Consider the following 20,059-nt stretch of genomic DNA (forward strand, 5'->3'; position numbering starts at 1 on the left):
TATCTATCTATATATATATATATATATATATACATATATATCAAAGTGTCACTACAAATTATTAAAGGGAATCGATAATATCATTATTTTATGAAATATTCAAAATTAATAAATTGAGTATTTTTATATTAATAGATATTTGACTATTCCTTTCAATTCCTGCATGTTTTATTTTCATTTATTATTCTTTTACTATCGATGGTTTATAAATTTGTAGTCATAATAATAATCAATATGAAATATATACAATTTCTTTATGACACAAAAATATACATTCTTTTTTAACAGCTTCTTTTGTAATCATTAATGTTTTTGAAAATGGTAATACATATGATAAATTCTCGGATTATGTTCTTGTCTCTTATTGATTGATTAAAAACAATTTCTCTAACAATATTTCTCGTGTTACTTATTGATATACCATTTAAATTGCCAGTGGAGGAAACTTTTTTTAAACTAAACTACCCTATTAATCATCACACATGACATCATATTGCTTCAATTTCCTCCAACGAATCACACAAGTAAGAAATGATATTCCATATTTACTTCATATTCATAGTCCATATTCCAGTGACATATTCCATCTTGCTTGATGACCACGCAATTTGTCTTTCAATCATCTTTCTGATTGCAAAAAGGGGGGAATGAGGACTCTTCAAGATAGTGATTCCGTTCGATTCCAATCAAAAAATGAAAATATTCGTTCTCATAGAGTCACCAGTCGTCTTTTGTCGCTCATTGATTTTCATTTTCCTTAAAGAGACAATAGGAAGTACATGCACCCCCTACTTTTAAAACCAACCCCTCATAACCGCAAGGCATTGTGGGTGGAAAAGCAAGTTAATGTCATGTAAATTGGTGGGCTGCAGACGACGCACTAGAGGGGAAGCTTGAAATTTCCAGAAAACCCCTATCAATAGGGGTTATTTTGGATGGATTTTGCTTATGACGAGAGAAAACGGTTTCATAATGTATGCATAAAATATTTTTAAATTACTATGCCTTTCTGATTTTTTTTATCCTACCTACTACTGCTGTCAAAAGCTGACTTTTTCACAAAATATTACGCTGGGGAAGACTTTTGGTGTAAAAATTCCCCATTCATATGATCAAAGTGTCATTTTATATCAATGTGGGAGTACTGGAAAATTTACTGACATAAACATCTTTCATTTCTTGCTAAAAATAACGCATAATTGCTGTTAATTTATTGAATAAAATATGACACTAGATTTTTTTTAATTTTACTAACATTCAGTTTATATTTGGTGACTTCAGTATTCTTTTTTTTCAATGCCCACCTGGAGAATGACCTAAGTCATACAGGCATCTGAAGGACAGATTTGTTGGCTTCTCTTTTAGGGGCGCCATATTAGGCGGGTTAACGTTGTCCCCCCCCCAAAAAAAAGGAGAGATAGTAATGAAAGAACATCCATGTTTTGCAAGAGATTCAAACCCAGAACCTTTCTGATGTAAGGCCAGTTTCCTGACCCCTACACAGGCCGGTCGGCGTTTCAGTATTCTTTAAAGTATCAATATTAAAGTATCAGTGTTCTTTAAAGTATCATAACTTTCAGTAGTCTTACTTTAGCTTGTTTAATAATTTTCTAAGTTTTTGATTTGCCAAAAGCTGACTTTTTCGCATAATATTACGCTTTAGAATTCATTAGGTGTAAAAATGCCCATTCATTTTATATCAATATGGGAGTACTGGAAAATTTGCTGACATAAACATCTTTTATTTCTTGTTAAAAATATAGCATAATTGCTTTTAATTTATTGAATAAAATATGACACTACATTTGTTAAGATTACAAATATCCATTTTATATTTAGCGAATGTAAGTTCAGTACTCTTTAAAGCATCAGTATTAAAATATCAGTATTATTTAAAGTATCATAACTTTCAGTATTCTTATCTTAGCTTGTCTAAGAGCTTTCTGAGTTTTTGATTTGATGAGATTTAAAGAGCTGTAAAGTTTCTTTTATTAACAAAATTTTATTATGAGTTTTATGGTGGTTCTAAAAAGGGTTTATCTTTTCATATAATAAGAAAAAGCATTAACCATACTAAGATAAGGGTTTTAAAAACTATATATTCGATTTATTTTCGAAATGTTTCATTACGTGTAAGCTTTTCCTACGTATCAGTTGGGACGAAACAACGAGGCTAAAGATTATTTTAAATTAGCAATGTCATTGTAACATTTCAGTTTTTTAATAATAATAATAGTATTAATAATGTTTTGGAGGAAATATATTTTGATGCAAAGGACATTTGTCCTTAGTTGAGATTAAATTTTATCTCATAAAAAAGAATAAAAAATAAAAAGTCATTAAATTTCTCGTCTTTTAAAAAAAATATTAATAAATAATTTGAAAACAAATTTAGTTTTCACTTTACTTTTTAATTTTTTTTAAAAAAAAGACTAATTCGTCAAAAATAAAAAGGATAATATTTTTTCGATTCAGAATCATTGAAGGAGAAATAATAAAAATTATAATTAAAAATTATAATTATAATTAAAAGATACAAAAGAATTGATGTAAAGTTAATTTAGATTTTAAAAAAAGGTTGATGGAAGAGGTATTTGAAACCAAAGACTTCGTCTGATTTTTTAAGTTTCTTAAGGAAATTTTATGTAAGAAGTAATTGAATTGAAAGGTTATGGTCGATGTAATTGCAAGCAACATTTTAAAATTTTGCCAGAAAACTTATTTCAGCAAAAACACAACAATTTCTAGTTTGGTAATAAGATGTCTCTGAATATTGTCTTCTTACTCAGTTCAAAAATCCGAAAATCCTCTGTGTAATTATCTGGAAAGAGTATTAAGGAGCAGTTTGATGTGAAGTAGCTCATCACTATAAATTTTTAAAGTCATTAATTGTGTTCTTACTGTAAGAAATGATTTCTGCTTTAAAATAAATTTTACAGTTATGCTTCATGCTGTGAGTTCTAATAGTATTTTTTACGTAAATGAAATTAATATTGCATCATTGGAAAAAGAGTTTCGTAGAACAGAGAAAGCGTGAAATATCTAAAAATAGATTCATTTAAAAAATATAATCATTTAAGAATATATTTAATTAAAAATATATTCATTTAAAATAAAGTTGACAAAAAATATGAAGATTTCGTCGGGGCATATTGAAAATAGTTTACTTTGATTATTCAATAACTAAAATGATTGATTAGAAGTTGAATTACTAGAAACTCTAATTCTCCAATCAATATTAAAATGCAGCCAAACATTGATAAATCGCCAAGATAGCAACCATATACTAGTTGATAGATAAAACCATCAGTTTCTCCCTTCTTCATAGATAGGGAGGATGACGCGAACGAAGATAATTTCAGAATCGTAACAGATTCCTACTATAGATTTGTTCCAATATTTTAGGGTTGACTCCCCATATCGAACTGGCTCTCAACATGCAACTGGTTGTAGATAAAGAATATATTTCTTTTGTTCGGTTTCTGCTATCAATATCACCCCAAAAGAAACTGCTTAATCTGGCGTCAAATTTGGGAGGATATTTATTTTTTTGACTGATTTTTATCGATAAACATTAAATTGGCGTTGTTTGAAAAGGGAAACTTAGGAAAGAGATTTTGGTGCGTTATCATTTGAAGCGAATATTTCTTTAGATATTTCTCAGTTTTTTTATAATAATAAAAGATAGTGATAAATTTTATAAATATTTTCATTTAATATTTGTGGCAACCTAATAATTTCGTTTAGTATAAAACTAATATATTTTAAAATGTTTTTCTTCTTATGCATCAGTTAGAACTTAATTATGATATAGTTTAAAACTTGTAAATATGCTTTTTTATGTGCTTTTAATCATTCATTAACCTAAATAGTGGGTTTTTAAAGATATGTCTTTAATGAAATGATTACCCTAATATTAACATAACAAAATTGCAGCTTTACTTTCATATAAAAATGAATTTATTAACCTAAGTATAATTATGATGTTATAATATGCATCATTGAAAAATTTGCAATGCTTTTTTAGTTTCTTTTATCTCGTTTGACTAATTTAGGTATGATGCAAAAGCAAAATAATAATCCGCAATTAAAATTTAGAATAAATTAAAATTAACCTTAATAAACTCAATCAATTTGAGTAACTATAATTGGTTTGANGCTGTGCTTTCAGATGCTTTTTTATGTGCTTTTAATCATTCATTAACCTAAATAGTGGGTTTTTAAATATATGTCTTTAATGATATGATTACCCTAATATTAACATAACAAAATTGCAGCTTTACTTTCATATAAAAATGAATTTATTAACCTAAGTATAATTATGATGTTATAATATGCATCATTGAAAAATTTGCAATGCTTTTTTAGTTTCTTTTATCTCGTTTGACTAATTTAGGTATGATGCAAAAGCAAAATAATAATCCGCAATTAAAATTTAGAATAAATTAAAATTAACCTTAATAAACTCAATCAATTTGAGTAACTATAATTGGTTTGATAAAAGTTGAAAGTTTAGGTAAACAAAATTTATTACCTTGAAATAAGTTTAGGTCATTTGAAATGAAACAGATAATTCAGAAATATTCTATACATAACTATTCAATAAATATAACTGAGTATTATTTTTTACTTTTAACTTACACATCACTTTATGAAAGAAAAAAAAATAAAACACGACATTTATATCAAAAAAGATTTTAGAAAAAGCAATTTTTTATCGAATGAAATAATTTTTAAAGCATGCCAGACTTTCAAAACAATAGCTTTTAAGACAATTATCAAAACTGAAATTAAGTCTAATATAATTAAATATATTATTTGAAGAGCGAATTTCAGACCCATTTTTTTATTTTCAAGAAATTACTTTTACTAAAGTGGATGGCATTATGTATTTTCTTTATGAGTATTGGGCTTAAAATTATAAGGCTTAATTTTATTTAAATTTTAAAATTAAAAAAAACTAATTGTTTCACTTTTTTTCAAAAACAATTTTTTTTTTATCTTTGTTTAAAAAAATTTTTTCTTCATCTTTAGTAGCCCTACAGGCCTTGGCTCCATCAGCTACACGCGATTTCTAACGTTTTCTACTTATGGTGATTCCTCTATAATTTAGCATTTTAGTTGATGAAAAAAATTTAAATTTAAATATTTGAATTTATTTTGAATAAAGCTTAGTTCATCTAAATTATAATTAGTGTCTTTTCCAAATGGTTTTAACGCTTAATTCAATATTTATTTTCCAATAAATTTTAATTAAAGAATAAATAATTGATAATAAATAAAAAATGAATAAAGATATAAAAATTTTTAAAAAAAACATAGAAATACAGAAAGAAATCCTCGTTTGTTTTACAAATGTTTTAATGATCTTTTATTGACGTGTAAATAATATTTGAAACTTAAATGAATGAACTCATTTTAAAAACTATAATCTTTATTATTATTTTTTATTTAAACTGTTATTGCAAAACATTAAATCTCACTTTTTCACAAAAAAAAGCACTAAATGTGGCTAAAAAAAATTTGCTGAGTTTTAAAACGTTTTCCAATAAAATTACTGTTTAAAGATTTAATGATGTTTATTTTAAAGAAGAAAAAAATTTGTTCTGAAAAATTGACACAACATAATTCCTCCAGCGATAACGAGGTTTGCATAGCCGCAAATCCAATGCAATTAGCAAGTAATAAGAAAATGAGAGGGTGCAAAAATGGGTGCCGTGGTACCCTATTTTCGTCAGCATCCTTACTTATTAAAGAGGAACACATTCAAACGAGGGGGTTGGCAGTGATAAAGGGGGTTGAAGTGGTCCCTCAAAGTGGGTGCTGAAGCAGAAATGATCCCGTTAGGGTGGTTTGCCCATTGAAGGGGTTGGGGCTAGTCAGATTAATCCACCCTGTATGGTGAGGTCACGCGGTTGAACAATGATTTTCTGAAGCAACCATTATGTCATCTACAAAGTCGGCTTAACCCAGCTGTGCTTTCAGATTATTAAGATTGAATGTTCCACCTTTCTATAATACAAATGAATAATAAAAAAACATTCTGATTGGCATGTTAAAAACTCTGCTCAACATAATCCTTTATTGCTGGAATTTAATAAATCTGAAATAGTGCAATAAATGTAATAAAATTTAAAAGAAGTTAAATGGATCATATCATTGATGTAATAATATTTATAAAGTTAAACAGAATGAGATTTATGGCTCAAATTTGCTGTTTAAAGGCTACTAGCTCAACACATGAAATATCTAAACATAGATGAACTGCTAGAGAGCTAGTTTCGATGGCTAGACTCCATTAATACAGGTTTATAAATATACACCATTAATCCATTATTTTGAAGCAATAAAGTGCATTGAGCTGGCAACAAGGAAAATATCAAAGAGAAATGCCACAGAGAAGGCCAAGGCCTCTCACAGGCTGTCGTGTCTATGATGATGGTGATGAAGAAGTTTGGGTAGCCGGAAATTTCTGCTAATGCTTGACCTTGCAGCACATAAGCTTAGAGTTTAAAAATGAATCCAACATCTTGAAATAATCATTACATTTACAAAACATTCCATACGTGTAAAAACAACGGATTAAAAAAAACCTATATTGGTACTATATTGGGCACCTTAAAACATGTTAAAAGAGTACATATATTATGTACCAATAATAGTACCTATATTAGTTTATTAAATGAAAGTATTAGAACCCGTCTAGTATAATAGGTACTTACATTAATATATTAAGTACTATAACCAGAGAGCCGATTACCCATTTCCACAAGACTCAAATTATCTATTAAAACTATTAAATAACTAACACTGGCTTAAATAATTGTTTTAAATTTTTTTTCGGCCCCGAAAGAGATAAATACCAAGCGTTATCAAAGTTATTTATGACTTATATTCCAACCATAGTTTGTTTTTTGACAAAATTTTTGAAAAATTCTTTTTTGCGTTCGTTTGTTTGCTAAAAAAATTATTTTATTAATTAGATTACCTATTAATTAAAAAATTTTAAATTAGTAGTTAGAAGAACAGTAGGTAAAGCAATGGAAATTTTCTTAATATTGTAATACGCGAATTCTAAAATATCTTCAATACTATATTACCTCTTTTAGTTCGTTAAATGGAAATGATTATTTTTGCGAATATATATAAATAAAACAGAATATTTAAATGTGCGTATGCATACAAATTTGTAATTCTGAACCAATTCAATACGGTAAAACTTACAGTATTTTCTGCTCTATGGAATCTTCAAAAAGCTTGGTAATTTTTCTAATGATTTTGGAAAAATTAACAGTAAAATACTGTATAATAATGACAGATAAAATTTCGTAATTGAGAATTTTTTTTAAAATTTCGTCATAAAACCTTAGAGCATAGAATAAAATCATTTATTTGGTTAATTTTACTTTTAGTTTTGTATTTTTACTCAATGTGTAGCAATAAGAACTATAATTTTGAAAATGAAGAATTTCCGATAGACCATTACCAATTAAGAAGAAAAATATATTAAATGAATTGTTTAAATATCATATATTTAAGTTTTTGTTTATCTTTCTTTTCTTTTTCTTTTTTTATCAGAAATCTTATTGCCATACAGTACGGTAATTTTGCCTAATTTTTTTTCGCTGTGCAGTTATCGCTATGAAAATATCAATTGTTTTTACGATGTGTACATTATATTATTTTGTAACGATGTTTCATTTGCTTTAACGACGAACATTTGTAATTCAATCAGAAATTAACGTTACTCAGAAAAAAAGTAACGATAATAAAGTAAATAGTAAAAAGTAAATAAGAAGAATGAATTATAAATAACAATTTATATTTTTTGCCTTCTTTTTCCCTTACCTTTTTCTCACCAGTTATTACAGTTTTGATAGTTACAAAATAATTATTTTTTTTAATTAAATCTAAAATAAAGTACAATATACCTGTTTGATTGCATTTTTAATAGAGAAATTTGTTAATTCTACAACGCAAAATTAAAAATGTATTAATCACAATGGAAATTTGCTGCATCGATACGAGCAATAGTTAATCAGCAAAATTAACGTTACTTAGAAAATAAAAAATAACACATATAATAATTCCCATTTTTTACACCCTTTTCTCCTTTACCACTTTTTCTTCCCAAACCTATAAATCACTACAAATCTCCTAAAATTGTTGACACTATGTACTATGCTTACGCATCGAGTATAAAGAAGAAGTGTAGAACCCCCCCTCTCCTTTCAATGTCGTACACCCCACGCAGCTCATCTTGGAGGTTTTAAGGAGCATGGAGCTATATCTGGTGTGTAGGGAGGATGTGGAACAAATAAAATAATATACAAAAGGCAGACGATTTATACAGAGACTCTTTTGCGCAAAGCAGACGATTCACAGCACGTATACTCTATGCGAATCGTGATGTTACTGCTTAAGGATTTCTTACCATCCTCCTTTTGCGCTCTGAAGAACTATGCGAATAGACACAGCTGGTATGTTCTTAGTAGAAAATAGTGGTAGTAAGAAAAGGGGGTGTGTTATATTCTTTTTCCGTAAATTGCGCTTCTCCCGCTTGTTTTCTGCTCTGCAGTGGAACAATTTAAGGGGAAACTCGGTAGTCGTTTTCTGCTTAAGGATTTTGCAGCGATTTGGTTTTTAAAATATTGTAAGCGACTTGATGCAAAAGTGAAAGTTATCTTCTTCAACTTTTTCATTTTTTAAAACTGAAATCTTCTGGAGTTGTTTGTGGTAAAATGAAAAATTGAAACGAAATGTGTTTTTATTCTAACAGAGAATTGTTCAAGATTTCGATTCCCTGCTCGCCAGCTACGGTTACTGCTTTAGTTTCATTATCTTGAAGGCTATCAAAATGTAATTTAAGTTTAATTAATAAAAATGATTAAAAGGTTCATCCTGTGGTTTAAATATACTACGATTATATGGTTAAACGATAATATATGAATATTAATAGTTGCATGATTATATAAATATTAATAGCTGTAAGATTATAGTGGTTAAAATACAGCTGTTTTATGGTTATGTGATATTGGTAGTTTCATACATTTTATATCATAATTATGTTATTGTATGTTTAAATAAATATTCATTTAATCTTAATGAATTAGTTTTAGGAATAATTCTCAGAAAGTTCCCTTATCATGTCAACTAAACTGTTTTCTTCATTTTGAAGAAGGATAGTGTAGGAGATTTGTTCTTATATTCAAATTTTTTAAAAACTTTGTACTATTATAATTTTAAAATCTTTTTAAAAAAATTGTGTTTCATTCTGAATCTTTTAAAGTTACAATATTCTGAAGTATAGTATCAAAAAACTAAAATTTCGAATCCCTATTTAAATATTTAAGAGAAATTATAAGCATCTTGATCGTCTTCGAATCGAAAATTATCTTCTTAAAATATTTAGTTTTTTTGAATCTGTAATCTTTTGTAGTTGTTTGCTGTGGACTAAGAAAAGAGAAGGAAATTGAAATGGAATGTTTAATTGAATAGGGAATGCTACAACTCCATTCATTAGTTACTACTATTGGCTGTTAAAATATAATCAAACAATAAAAATATATAAACACTCAATAAAAGTTCTTACATTAATATAAAACATTAATAAATGTTCAAACAATAAAACAATAATACATAACATTTATTTTATTTTTTATTAAAAAATATGTATATGATTTATTTTATCAAAAAATTAACTTTATTTACTCTAGAATATAGCTTGTTTTTCCGAAATTAAAGGGTTATATGGTTTCAGAATGAAAAAAAACTTTTTCACTGACAATAGTTTTTTGAATGCCATATTATAAATAACTTACGCTTGCGTGTTGCTTACATAATGTGTTATTTTCATTTTATCATAAAAATAATTGTTGAAATAGTAAGTGAAATATTAAGTAAAATAGTAAGTAGAATAGGCATAAAAATATTTGTAATAGTTTTTAAATAAATACTACAATTTGTAAACCAATAACAAAGTATATTCCTATATACCCAAAAGTTTTATTAATTTATAACCTAAATAAGATAAATAAATATCATTCATTCACAAATATTATTCATATGCAAAATGTTTTTATTTATATTGAGTTTATATATAGTAAAAAAAAATTTTTTACGTGTTATTTAGAAAAACAGCAAGGTTTCTAATTCCTGAAAGATAATTTCGATTGGCAATGAAACACGTGATCAAAATAAAAATGCATCAATTATATGCCTTGCATCATTATCTATTATTTGCTTATTCATTTGGAATGAATTAAATACAAAAAATGCACAAATTGTCATTTTCTATTAAATTATAGATACACTTCCCTTGTTTAGTGTATGTCTCATTGCTATTTTCCTTTCATGACGATTCAAGAGATAGTTAAATATTTTTTTTAAATACTATGATGAACTTAACTCTAATAATGACGAATTTGAATTTTTTCATAGAAAAAAAATATTTTTCAATGTATTTTTCTACTGGAATTTTTCGATAAGTGAGATTTCAGTACGAGTAATTAGTTTTTAGAATATCTGTTTTAGTAATTTAACAGATCAAAATATTTCAGGGCTATTAATTGCATGAAATATTATCGTACCTTAAATTTATGTGTGAATGGTTTAGCTTTCATATAATGCTAAACTTGTACTATTATATAATATGTGGTCTTTGTATACATAATATAACATAATGTTCAATGCTTATGATAATTTTCAGATAAAATGCTAACCAAAGTTCCAGAAATCAATAAATCATTTATTCAATAAAAAAATAACTACTTATAGAATAACTGTTTAGAAGCAATAAAAATAATAAATAGTTGTTAAGAAGTAATAAAAATAGGAAAAAATGTTTCCGCTTCATTAATTTGCTGTAATTTAATTACATTTAGTCTTTTCGGTTAGCATTTATTCATTTAGCATTCGATTTCATTTTAGATTCCAGGAAAGTGTTATATACTGTAAAACATTTTGGTGTATAGCTGACACTATTTTTGGTACTTAGGTAAACTAAGTACATTTTAAAGTACAGAACTGTAGTTATCGAGTGAAAAAACATATAAAATTAACAAAATAACAACTGTTTGAAATTATTAGTGCAAAGATATTTATTTTTTCAAACGTGATGTTTTTGCAATAAAATCAGAAATTGATACTAATGCGAATGAAAATACGTGTTTTCAATAAATAAATGAACAAATGAATAAGTAAAACTCTAACCATGAAGAACAAAATGGAAAATGTGGGTACATGCACTATAAAAAAATTCAATTTACCTCACTACCAAAAATGGGCTTAACAACACACCAAAAATTTTTACTGTGTACAAGAGATCAATACTCCAAGAAAATATCTTTAAATTATTTACTAGTAATGATTTTTGTAAGATTCCATTTCTAAATTATTTTTAATAAATTTTAATAACTTCTTAATCTCAACTGAAAATATTTCTAACCTTCTTCTTAGCTTCAAGGCCATATTAAAGATTAATTTTATCAGAAGCACATATAAACGGCAGAAAACTAAATGCAAGTTACATCCTTCAAAGTGGTGTAATAACTTAAATTATTTTTTTTTCAATAAATTTAGAATTATTTGTGATGAAATAATGAATAAAATACATTTAACCATCGTGAGTTTAAAATAAATAAAATATTCTTAAGTAAAAGATTTAAATAACAAAGGTTTTTTATTATTTAAGTATTAAGTGCATTTTCTCAAAATAATATTTCAATGAAATTATTTTAAAAGTTTAGTTGTTAAGAATTAAAATTATCTTATTTTATACATTTGTTGTTACTTTTTGTCATAAACTGATATAGAGAAAATATATAGCATTAACAGGTTTCGATTAAATTTACATTATTATTTTTTCAATTTCAAATTCAGAATACTTTTTTTTACTTAACTATTGCTTGTATTACCTGCTTTAAATGAAATTTTAACGTTGTACACGTAAATGAGACAAACTAAAATTATTAGAAAAAATATATTTTACAACAATTGTGGATGATTTTAATTACTTTGTTATGATATAAAGCTCCTATGAACCATAACATTATAGCTTATGAAAGAATGCATGATTTAAAAACAAACGGAATAATTTTATGGAAATATTTTAATTAAATCCGTTGCAATTTAGTTCTATAACAATTTATATTGTAATCTAAAGATTAACGCACAATTTCGAGCACTGTGTGAACACTATTGTGTTAAAATCTATGTTTATCTCAATTCGTACTGTATGTATTTTTCTTGTGTATAGATGAGTGATTTTTCCACATTAAAATCAACTTTAAATTGTAATTTTTTACTTCAATTGCTTTAAAAGCTATACATTTTTAAAGTCAACACAGAAACTTCTGTTTTAAAAATGTAAATAAAAGAAAAAATATTCAATGATATATATTCCCCTTTTCTTTTGCTGAAATTTTAATAATTGAACGAAAATTTATTTGTTTTTTTATTTATTTCGCTATTAACTTAATTTAATAATGATTTTTTTTCACAAAAACTTTAAATCTACATTTTATATTTTTATCAAAAAAATAAAATTGTAATTTAAAATAATAATATGTTCTACTAATGGCTTTAAATAAAACTATAACTTTGAAATCTGAGTTAATGTCTCGTTAAATAAGGCATTTTATAGAACAAGATTTAGTAGCAATACAACATTAGATTTGTATAACTTCCTGATGTAAATTGTTGTTTTTATATCAAAAACTGCACTTAAATTATATTATAAGAATTATATTACTAATGCATTTATAAAAAAAATGGAATTTTAAACTTTGATTTAATATAATGGATGAAAAACAGATTTTTAAATCGATCGATTAAGATTTATCTAAAAATATATATATAAATTTGTAATTATTCATCAATTAGCCCCCTTTTTTCTTAGGGTGAAATTATAATTTACAAAATCAAAATTAATTCCTTATTAAGTAACACATTTCAAGGAGCAAGATTTAATAGCAATATAGTTTATGTATTTATTTTGGTAAAATATTAATTTAAAACTAAACTGTAAATGCAAAAGAGTTTCATTAACACGATTTAAAGAAGAAAAATTTTAAATTTAGGTTCATTGTATCTTTCATGAAAACTCTTAAAAAAACCAACGTATGAAAACAATCTCATATTTAATTAAACCTGATTCTAAATAAATAAATAAAAAAAACAATACGACTTTGAAAGAAAAAAAAAGACGTCCTTTCGGCGTCAAGAAGACTTGTTTACTGCCGCGAGAATCGTTTCCTTTCCCGCGAGAATCAAAAGTCGAGAATCCGGCTTTCATCGCTGTCGGGGATATTTTCCAGTCCCTTGACGAACCGAAGAAAGGCGGGAGAAAGTAGAGCCGCAGGGAATGCGGGTGCTTTTCCCTTTGGAATATGACGAAGAGTGCGTACTAACTCCTTAGTAAGTGATTCAGCTCTAAATCAGATGATAATAATTCAAATAAGTGGAAATTTATTTTTCAAACTGTGTTAGGGTGAAGGAATTCAGAAATAAAATGTAGGTTAAAGTGTTTTGATGTCTATATTATTGATTTATTGCGTAAAGAGGTCTTATATCTTTAGGATGGAGTGTAAAAGAAATAATAGGTGGTAAGATTTTTTTTTTTAAATTTGTGGAGTAGTATGACATGTATAATCATATAAATAAATTGCTTACTACTTGAATAAAAATTCATAATCGTGGATTAGAATTATTTAAAATGTTAAAATTTCCCTCAAAATAAAGTTTGTGAATTATTGTTTTCAAATTATCTGATTTCTATCACTTAAAAGATGAGCAAGTAAAAGTGATATTATTTTTTCTAATGGAGTATATACCAGAATAATACAATTGAAAAAAATAGATTCTTTGAGCTTGATTACATGTAGAGTTTTATAGTTAAAGAGCCAGATACGGTTAAGCGGTGCTAAATTAGAAAATTTCAAATAACCTATTTTAAAATAATAAATTTGAATTGTGATAAAAAATAAAGCAAAACAAGAATAAAAAATATCGGAAATGCAGACTGAGGATTTTTTTAAAGCTTACTTGAAAATGGATTTGATCTTTAATCTTAATATTTAAAAAAACATGCACGGAATACAAAAGCGCTTCTTTTGCATTTAAAATGAAGAATCTAACTAAACACATTTTTAAACTGATATGAAAATAAAAGATTTAATATTTTTTGTCCTTCTTATCTTCACAAACTTTTGAAATTTAGGAGAACTTGGCAATATTTTTTTAATCACTTTACAAGTAAAGATATAACCAATCTCTATTTATGACATTTAATTATTGTTGTATATAATGTACAATATGTATTTGGTCTAACATGAAAAACCGTAACAGCTAATAAAGAATATATAATCTAAGAAGGAATAAAGTAAATCACTTTTTAATGTCAACGATATCTATGTTATACATAAAATAAAGGACTACGAGTTTAATGCATTAAAATGCAGAATTGAAATATACTTTAAGATTTCTACTTCATTAATAAAGCTATGGATTTAAAATAATAAGTAAGAATAATATAGTATGCAAATATGTATTTTTAAAAAAACCCTTTTTAAATAGAATATAATATAAAATAAAATATTAAACGTAATATTTGGTACGTGTCAAAAAAAATCTAAAGAACAATACATTAACTAGTTTGAAAAACAAATTATAGTTTTAATAATTTCATTTTAATAAAAAAATGTTTTTTTTTAAATAATTATTTTAAAAACAAAAATGTATCCTTTATGTGAAATCCTTTCAAATGCTATTCATTTCGATATTTTATTCAAATGTGTCGCGTTTTTTTTTATAGAAAAAAAGTTATAAAATTAATTTTATCGATAATATAATATTTGATCAATTAAACTTTATTTCAGTATAAATAATATCTAAATGTATCGTGCATTAATTAATTATTCTGTAGATGTTAATTTTGGAAATCTTAGGTAAAGTATGCATAAAGTTATAAAATATTCATGACTTTTAAAAATGTCTCTGCTTTATCTGTAAAAATGTGTATTTTGACATTTTACTTGAAACTATTGCCTTATATTCATCTTACATCAGTTATTTTCTTAAATGTGTGCTATTTTGGGAAAGGATGTGAGAAAAGAGAATTAGGCAATAATCATTATATCCTTTTGAATGTTCCTCTGTTTAGATTATTGTTTGTATTATTTTGGAATTTAATTGTTACGAAAGAGATCAAATGTAAAACTTGTAAGACTTTATTCCCCTTAATTATGAAACTTGCACGTTTTATGTCATACTTGTTGCGTTTGTTTTCGAATTTCTGAGGAAAATATTATTAAACGTTATGACAATGTTTTTATTTTTAGAGTATAACTTATTTCAGAATTACAGTTTTTTTAAAAAAATGCCTACAAATTGAGCAATTAAAAAATATTATTATACATTGTTATTTTGATATCATAAATGATTCCTTCTGAAAGAATAGTTTAAATTGTCAAGAAAAAATTGTATGCACATATCGAAATTATCGTTCTTAATATAGCTATTCTAACCATTTTGTCTCGTATTTTTATTTCTTCGTTACTAGCTCTAGAGAGGTCTGTAGTATTATACATTTCTTAGAGAATTTTCGTTTGCGTGCTTTTGTTTTTACATCTTTGATTTTATGTATCATTAATGCCAGGATTTTATGTATAATTTTTAATTTTATTTAGAAATCAAAATGAAACGTGTGAGTTGAGTTGTTTTCTTGCCTTGTTTTTCGATTAGTTAAATAAAACCTAAATGGTTGTTTCTTTGTTTTTTCAGGGATAATAATGAGAATCAAATGATTCAAATGTCACTAGTGTAGTTTACTAATCTATTTTAGAAATTAGTTTAATAATATATTTTGCACAAAGCTTAATAAATATTATTTATCCATTACTGAATATACTGCAGTAAATACTTTGCTATAATAGTTTAATTAATATTTAACAAACGTATATTATTCATTATTGCCTGATATTACACTTTTATTGCCTTATATTATACTTTTATTGCCTTATGTTATACTTTTATTGCCTTATATTATACTTATATTATACTTCTGTAAATACTTTAACAATGTTCTAAATACTCCGATAAATAATTTATTAACATATTTTTCTCATTACTTTACGAATGTACTATTTATTACTTTACTTTTATAAATTGCTAAAGAAAGAAATAATTTCTTTTACAGTAATATTGCTTTTAAAAAAATTTTAGATAAAACAATTTATGTTGACCTTAAATTGAATATAATGCTTATATTTTTTCTTTATTTAATGCAACCTTTATTCATGTTTGTTGCTTCAGGCATGCATGTAATTTGAGTCAAAATATTTTACGTAACAAAATTTTAAAGAAGGTCCCCCAATTTTTTTTTATGCAATTAGTATAGAACATTATTAAATTTATATTAATTTTGAAATTAATACTCATTTTGATATTATTTGTTTTCCATCGTTATTTTTTGTCTGAGTAATAGATAGTTTACTTTATTCAAAATATATACATATTTTTTCATAATAAAACATAAAAATCATCAAATTTATATAAAATTAAGTGATTTGTGTAGGTTTAGATTTCAACACCTTCATAAAGTTTATATATTAAATAAATTTTTCAAGCTAGTTTTAGACAAATTTACCCCACAGTTTTAACTTGAAAATATTTAAAATGCAAATTATTATTTTTTGTTTGGAAATTCGTTGTATAGCTAGTATCTAAGTCATAATACAATTTTATACAAACATTTTATATAGCTCTTTCTAAAATAATATTTAAATTGTATATAAAGTTTTAAATTAATTCTTTGTGATACTAATATTTAAATGTAAAAACGTTTTATATAATGAATAAATATTATTTCTGAACTTTATATTAAATTCTTTATGTTTCGAGAATTTTCTTTTAAATTTCGTAAAACCTTTTTGAAATACATTCGCAAATGTACATTTTGTGCTTAAACTGGGGGCAACATATATATTTAAAACAGATAAAAATTTCATATAACTGATGAATATTACTAATCATCTAACTAATGGATACTAACTAATCGATTATCAACATTTACTTATTCTAAAAACAATTTTAGTGACATATTTTATTCTTAATATCAATAATGTTCACAAAACACAATAGCTATTGTTATATGATATTTATTAGAATAGGCACCTACATATATTATTATTTTACGGATTTATAAAAAAGTATTATTTATTATAAGTAATTATTTTTGTTTTGTAACAAATTTTAAAAATTAAATAAAACGAATAAAAAATATTAGCTTGTATTAGTTTAAAATCCAAATTGCTGGATAAATAAATCATAAAACAATAAATAAAATAAATTTATATTACATTTATAAAAAAAATATTAGCTTGTATGAGTTTAAAATACCAATTGCTAAATAAATAAATCATACAATAATAAATATAATAAATTTATATTAGTTATTCGAATAAATTTATTAATTTTACCAATGAATATAAATGTTAAATGCTAATTTTAAATAACTAAACTATTTTTTTTAAAAATTGAAATATATAATCATATAATAATTTAGAAAGATTTCTACATATAACGATAATGCTTTATACTTTAAATGTTTTATTAGTTCGTCCAAAAGGAAATATTTATAATGCATAGTTAGTGTTTCTATGTAACAGATGTAACATGAGTAGTATTTAATAATTACTAACGAAACATTAAAAAATTATAGCAATAACAACATATATATATATATATAAAAGGAATTAAAATATTTAAAAAATAATTAATATAGTAATAATTCAATTACTTATGTCGTTACTTTAATATATGAAACAAATGTATGTATTTCTTTTAACTTCGTTAGAATTTATTATAAGGTTACTTTAATAAAATCATTTTTAATGTTTTCTTTTTTTTTCATTTCAAGAATATCTAATCAGAAATGTTAAAAAAGAAAGACATTATCTGATTTGAAAGAGAAAAAAATCATAAATCAAGTCAACGTGTAACTTAGAATATGTTTACAAATTACACTTCTTTCTAATTTTTATTTTCTCATGAGCTTTCTTCTTCATAAAGAGTTTCATCTTTCTAAATTCTTTACTTAAAGTAGATTGTTTTTTCTTCTACTAAAACATGTTTTTTTGTTACATTCATTTACGCATGGAAGATGGTTTTATGCGTTATTATTTTTTTTCTTAGGTTTTTGTGATAGTTTTCTTTTGCTTGCTGCCTTTTTCCTTCGCCGTGTTTTTACGTTGTAAGGTATGTTTTCACCATTTATTACTATTTATCTTAAGAGCGATTTGATAACAAAAAGAAATTCTTTAATTGTATGAAAGCTAATGACTTTTACGACATTATTTTATTATTTCGGGGATTGTATTTAGGTGAAGTTTGCAGGGTATTATTAAATATTGATAAATATACTGTCCATTTTTCCATTTTTTTATTATTTAATATTTGGTTCAAAATAATAAATGGTTAAAATTAAAGTTTATAAGAGAAACACATATGCAATTAGAAAATGTGTGAATGCCTGCTTCTGCATTTATATCTAGTCCTTTTTAAGATTGAGCGTGACTAATATTTCCAAGGTTTACATTGTATCTTTTTTGAGCTTGCGATTTACATTTTTATCAAATTTCTACTAGGGCTCCGTGTCTGATGGAAATACATATTTTAATAATTTCCTGACCACTTTAAGCAAAACTTATCGTTTTTTTCGCCGTATAACTTAGCATTATCGCCATATAACTTATCAAAACTTATCATTAGCTCTGTTAATGACAATTAAAGTTTCAATAATTTTCTGACCTCTATGAGCAAATGTTATGACCTTTGTTACCAGAAATGAATCGTGAATTAAAACTCCATCCCCTTTCTAACTAATTTGTGTACATAAGTATCCTCTGAATGTTTGTGCTGATCGACAATACAAGTTTCATACGTTTCAGACTTCTGCAATTAGAAATTGAAAATACTTTGTTACCGTTGAATTTATTGGTAATTTACTTAAAACATGCAATTTAATTGTATTGATTATCATTATTTTACGCTTTATTATACTTTACGAGACAGTTTTGTTTTTGAAACGAAATTGTAAACAAATTATACAAAGAATAAAAAAATTTAAAAATAAGTAATTTTTTTATTAATAAAATTGTTTTTAAATCGAATTTAAATAACGAAATTTAAATACTTCAGAATATTAAGTGACGGTTATTGTAGTTTTCCATTTAGATGTTATAATATGAAATAACGTTCTTAATANTATGTATCAACTTTGTTGTATTTGAATGCTTATATTTAAATCTAATTATGCTTTAATATTTGAATTCTGGTATTTGATTTTTTTAGTTGAGGAGGGTCTTACTCTTGAAACAGACTATAAAGAGTTTTACCATTCGAGTTATTCGTTTTTTTGGTTAAATTTACTTGTGTTATCATTTGAAGTATAAAGCTATCAATATTCATTTGCTTAAATTTCTAAATAACCACATATTAAATGCCCCATGTTTCCTGTACCAATAAAATACAGTCGAATAAAGTGTAGGCGGTATAAGCAGGGGGCATAAGCAGGAATTAAATATAAGCAGGAGTATAAAGCAGAATAAAGTGTTCTGGGATATACTTGTTTACATTTAATAATATGTAACCTCCATAAGTAATAAATAATGAGCGTTTTTTTTTGTTTTCTAATCTAAAGATTGTATAGCAATATTTAAAGGTTCAAGAAAGAATTGCTAGTGAATATTTATTTAAGTCAATCATAGTTAGATGTATCCATCATATATCGATGTAGATATATTTTTATGAGCCATGTCACATTTAAAAACCACGCCACGTATGCAGACGTTTTGAAATCTAAGGTTAATATTTTGCCATAAACCATTAATACCAATTAAGCGGAATAAAAAAATAAAATTTTGGTTTTTCTATTTAAAATTGACAAGCAAATGACTTTCAAGGATAAGATACATTTTGTATCAATATGAAAATATATTTTCTTACAAGTTTTATTAAAATGATTTTTATTCTTAATTTTTTGATAATTTAGTCTTTATTC

General features: G+C 25.0%; 2 long non-coding RNA genes across 2 annotated transcripts in view; one reads left to right on the plus strand and one right to left on the minus strand.

The window, feature by feature from the left end:
- LOC107457176 (uncharacterized) overlaps positions 1-20,059 on the minus strand; it is a 272,758-nt gene that overhangs the window by 120,255 nt on the left and 132,444 nt on the right. The gene's annotated exons all lie outside the window — the stretch shown is intronic.
- Positions 13,206-20,059, plus strand: part of LOC107457182 (uncharacterized) — a 42,133-nt gene continuing 35,279 nt past the window's right edge. The window contains exons 1-2 of the long non-coding RNA XR_001585807.3: positions 13,206-13,416; positions 18,193-18,255. This is a non-coding gene — a long non-coding RNA (uncharacterized lncRNA). The remainder of the gene's footprint in view (positions 13,417-18,192; positions 18,256-20,059) is intronic.

The sequence above is a fragment of the Parasteatoda tepidariorum genome, chromosome 9, assembly GCF_043381705.1.
Source record: "Parasteatoda tepidariorum isolate YZ-2023 chromosome 9, CAS_Ptep_4.0, whole genome shotgun sequence".
NCBI classification, from domain to species: Eukaryota; Metazoa; Arthropoda; class Arachnida; order Araneae; family Theridiidae; genus Parasteatoda; species Parasteatoda tepidariorum.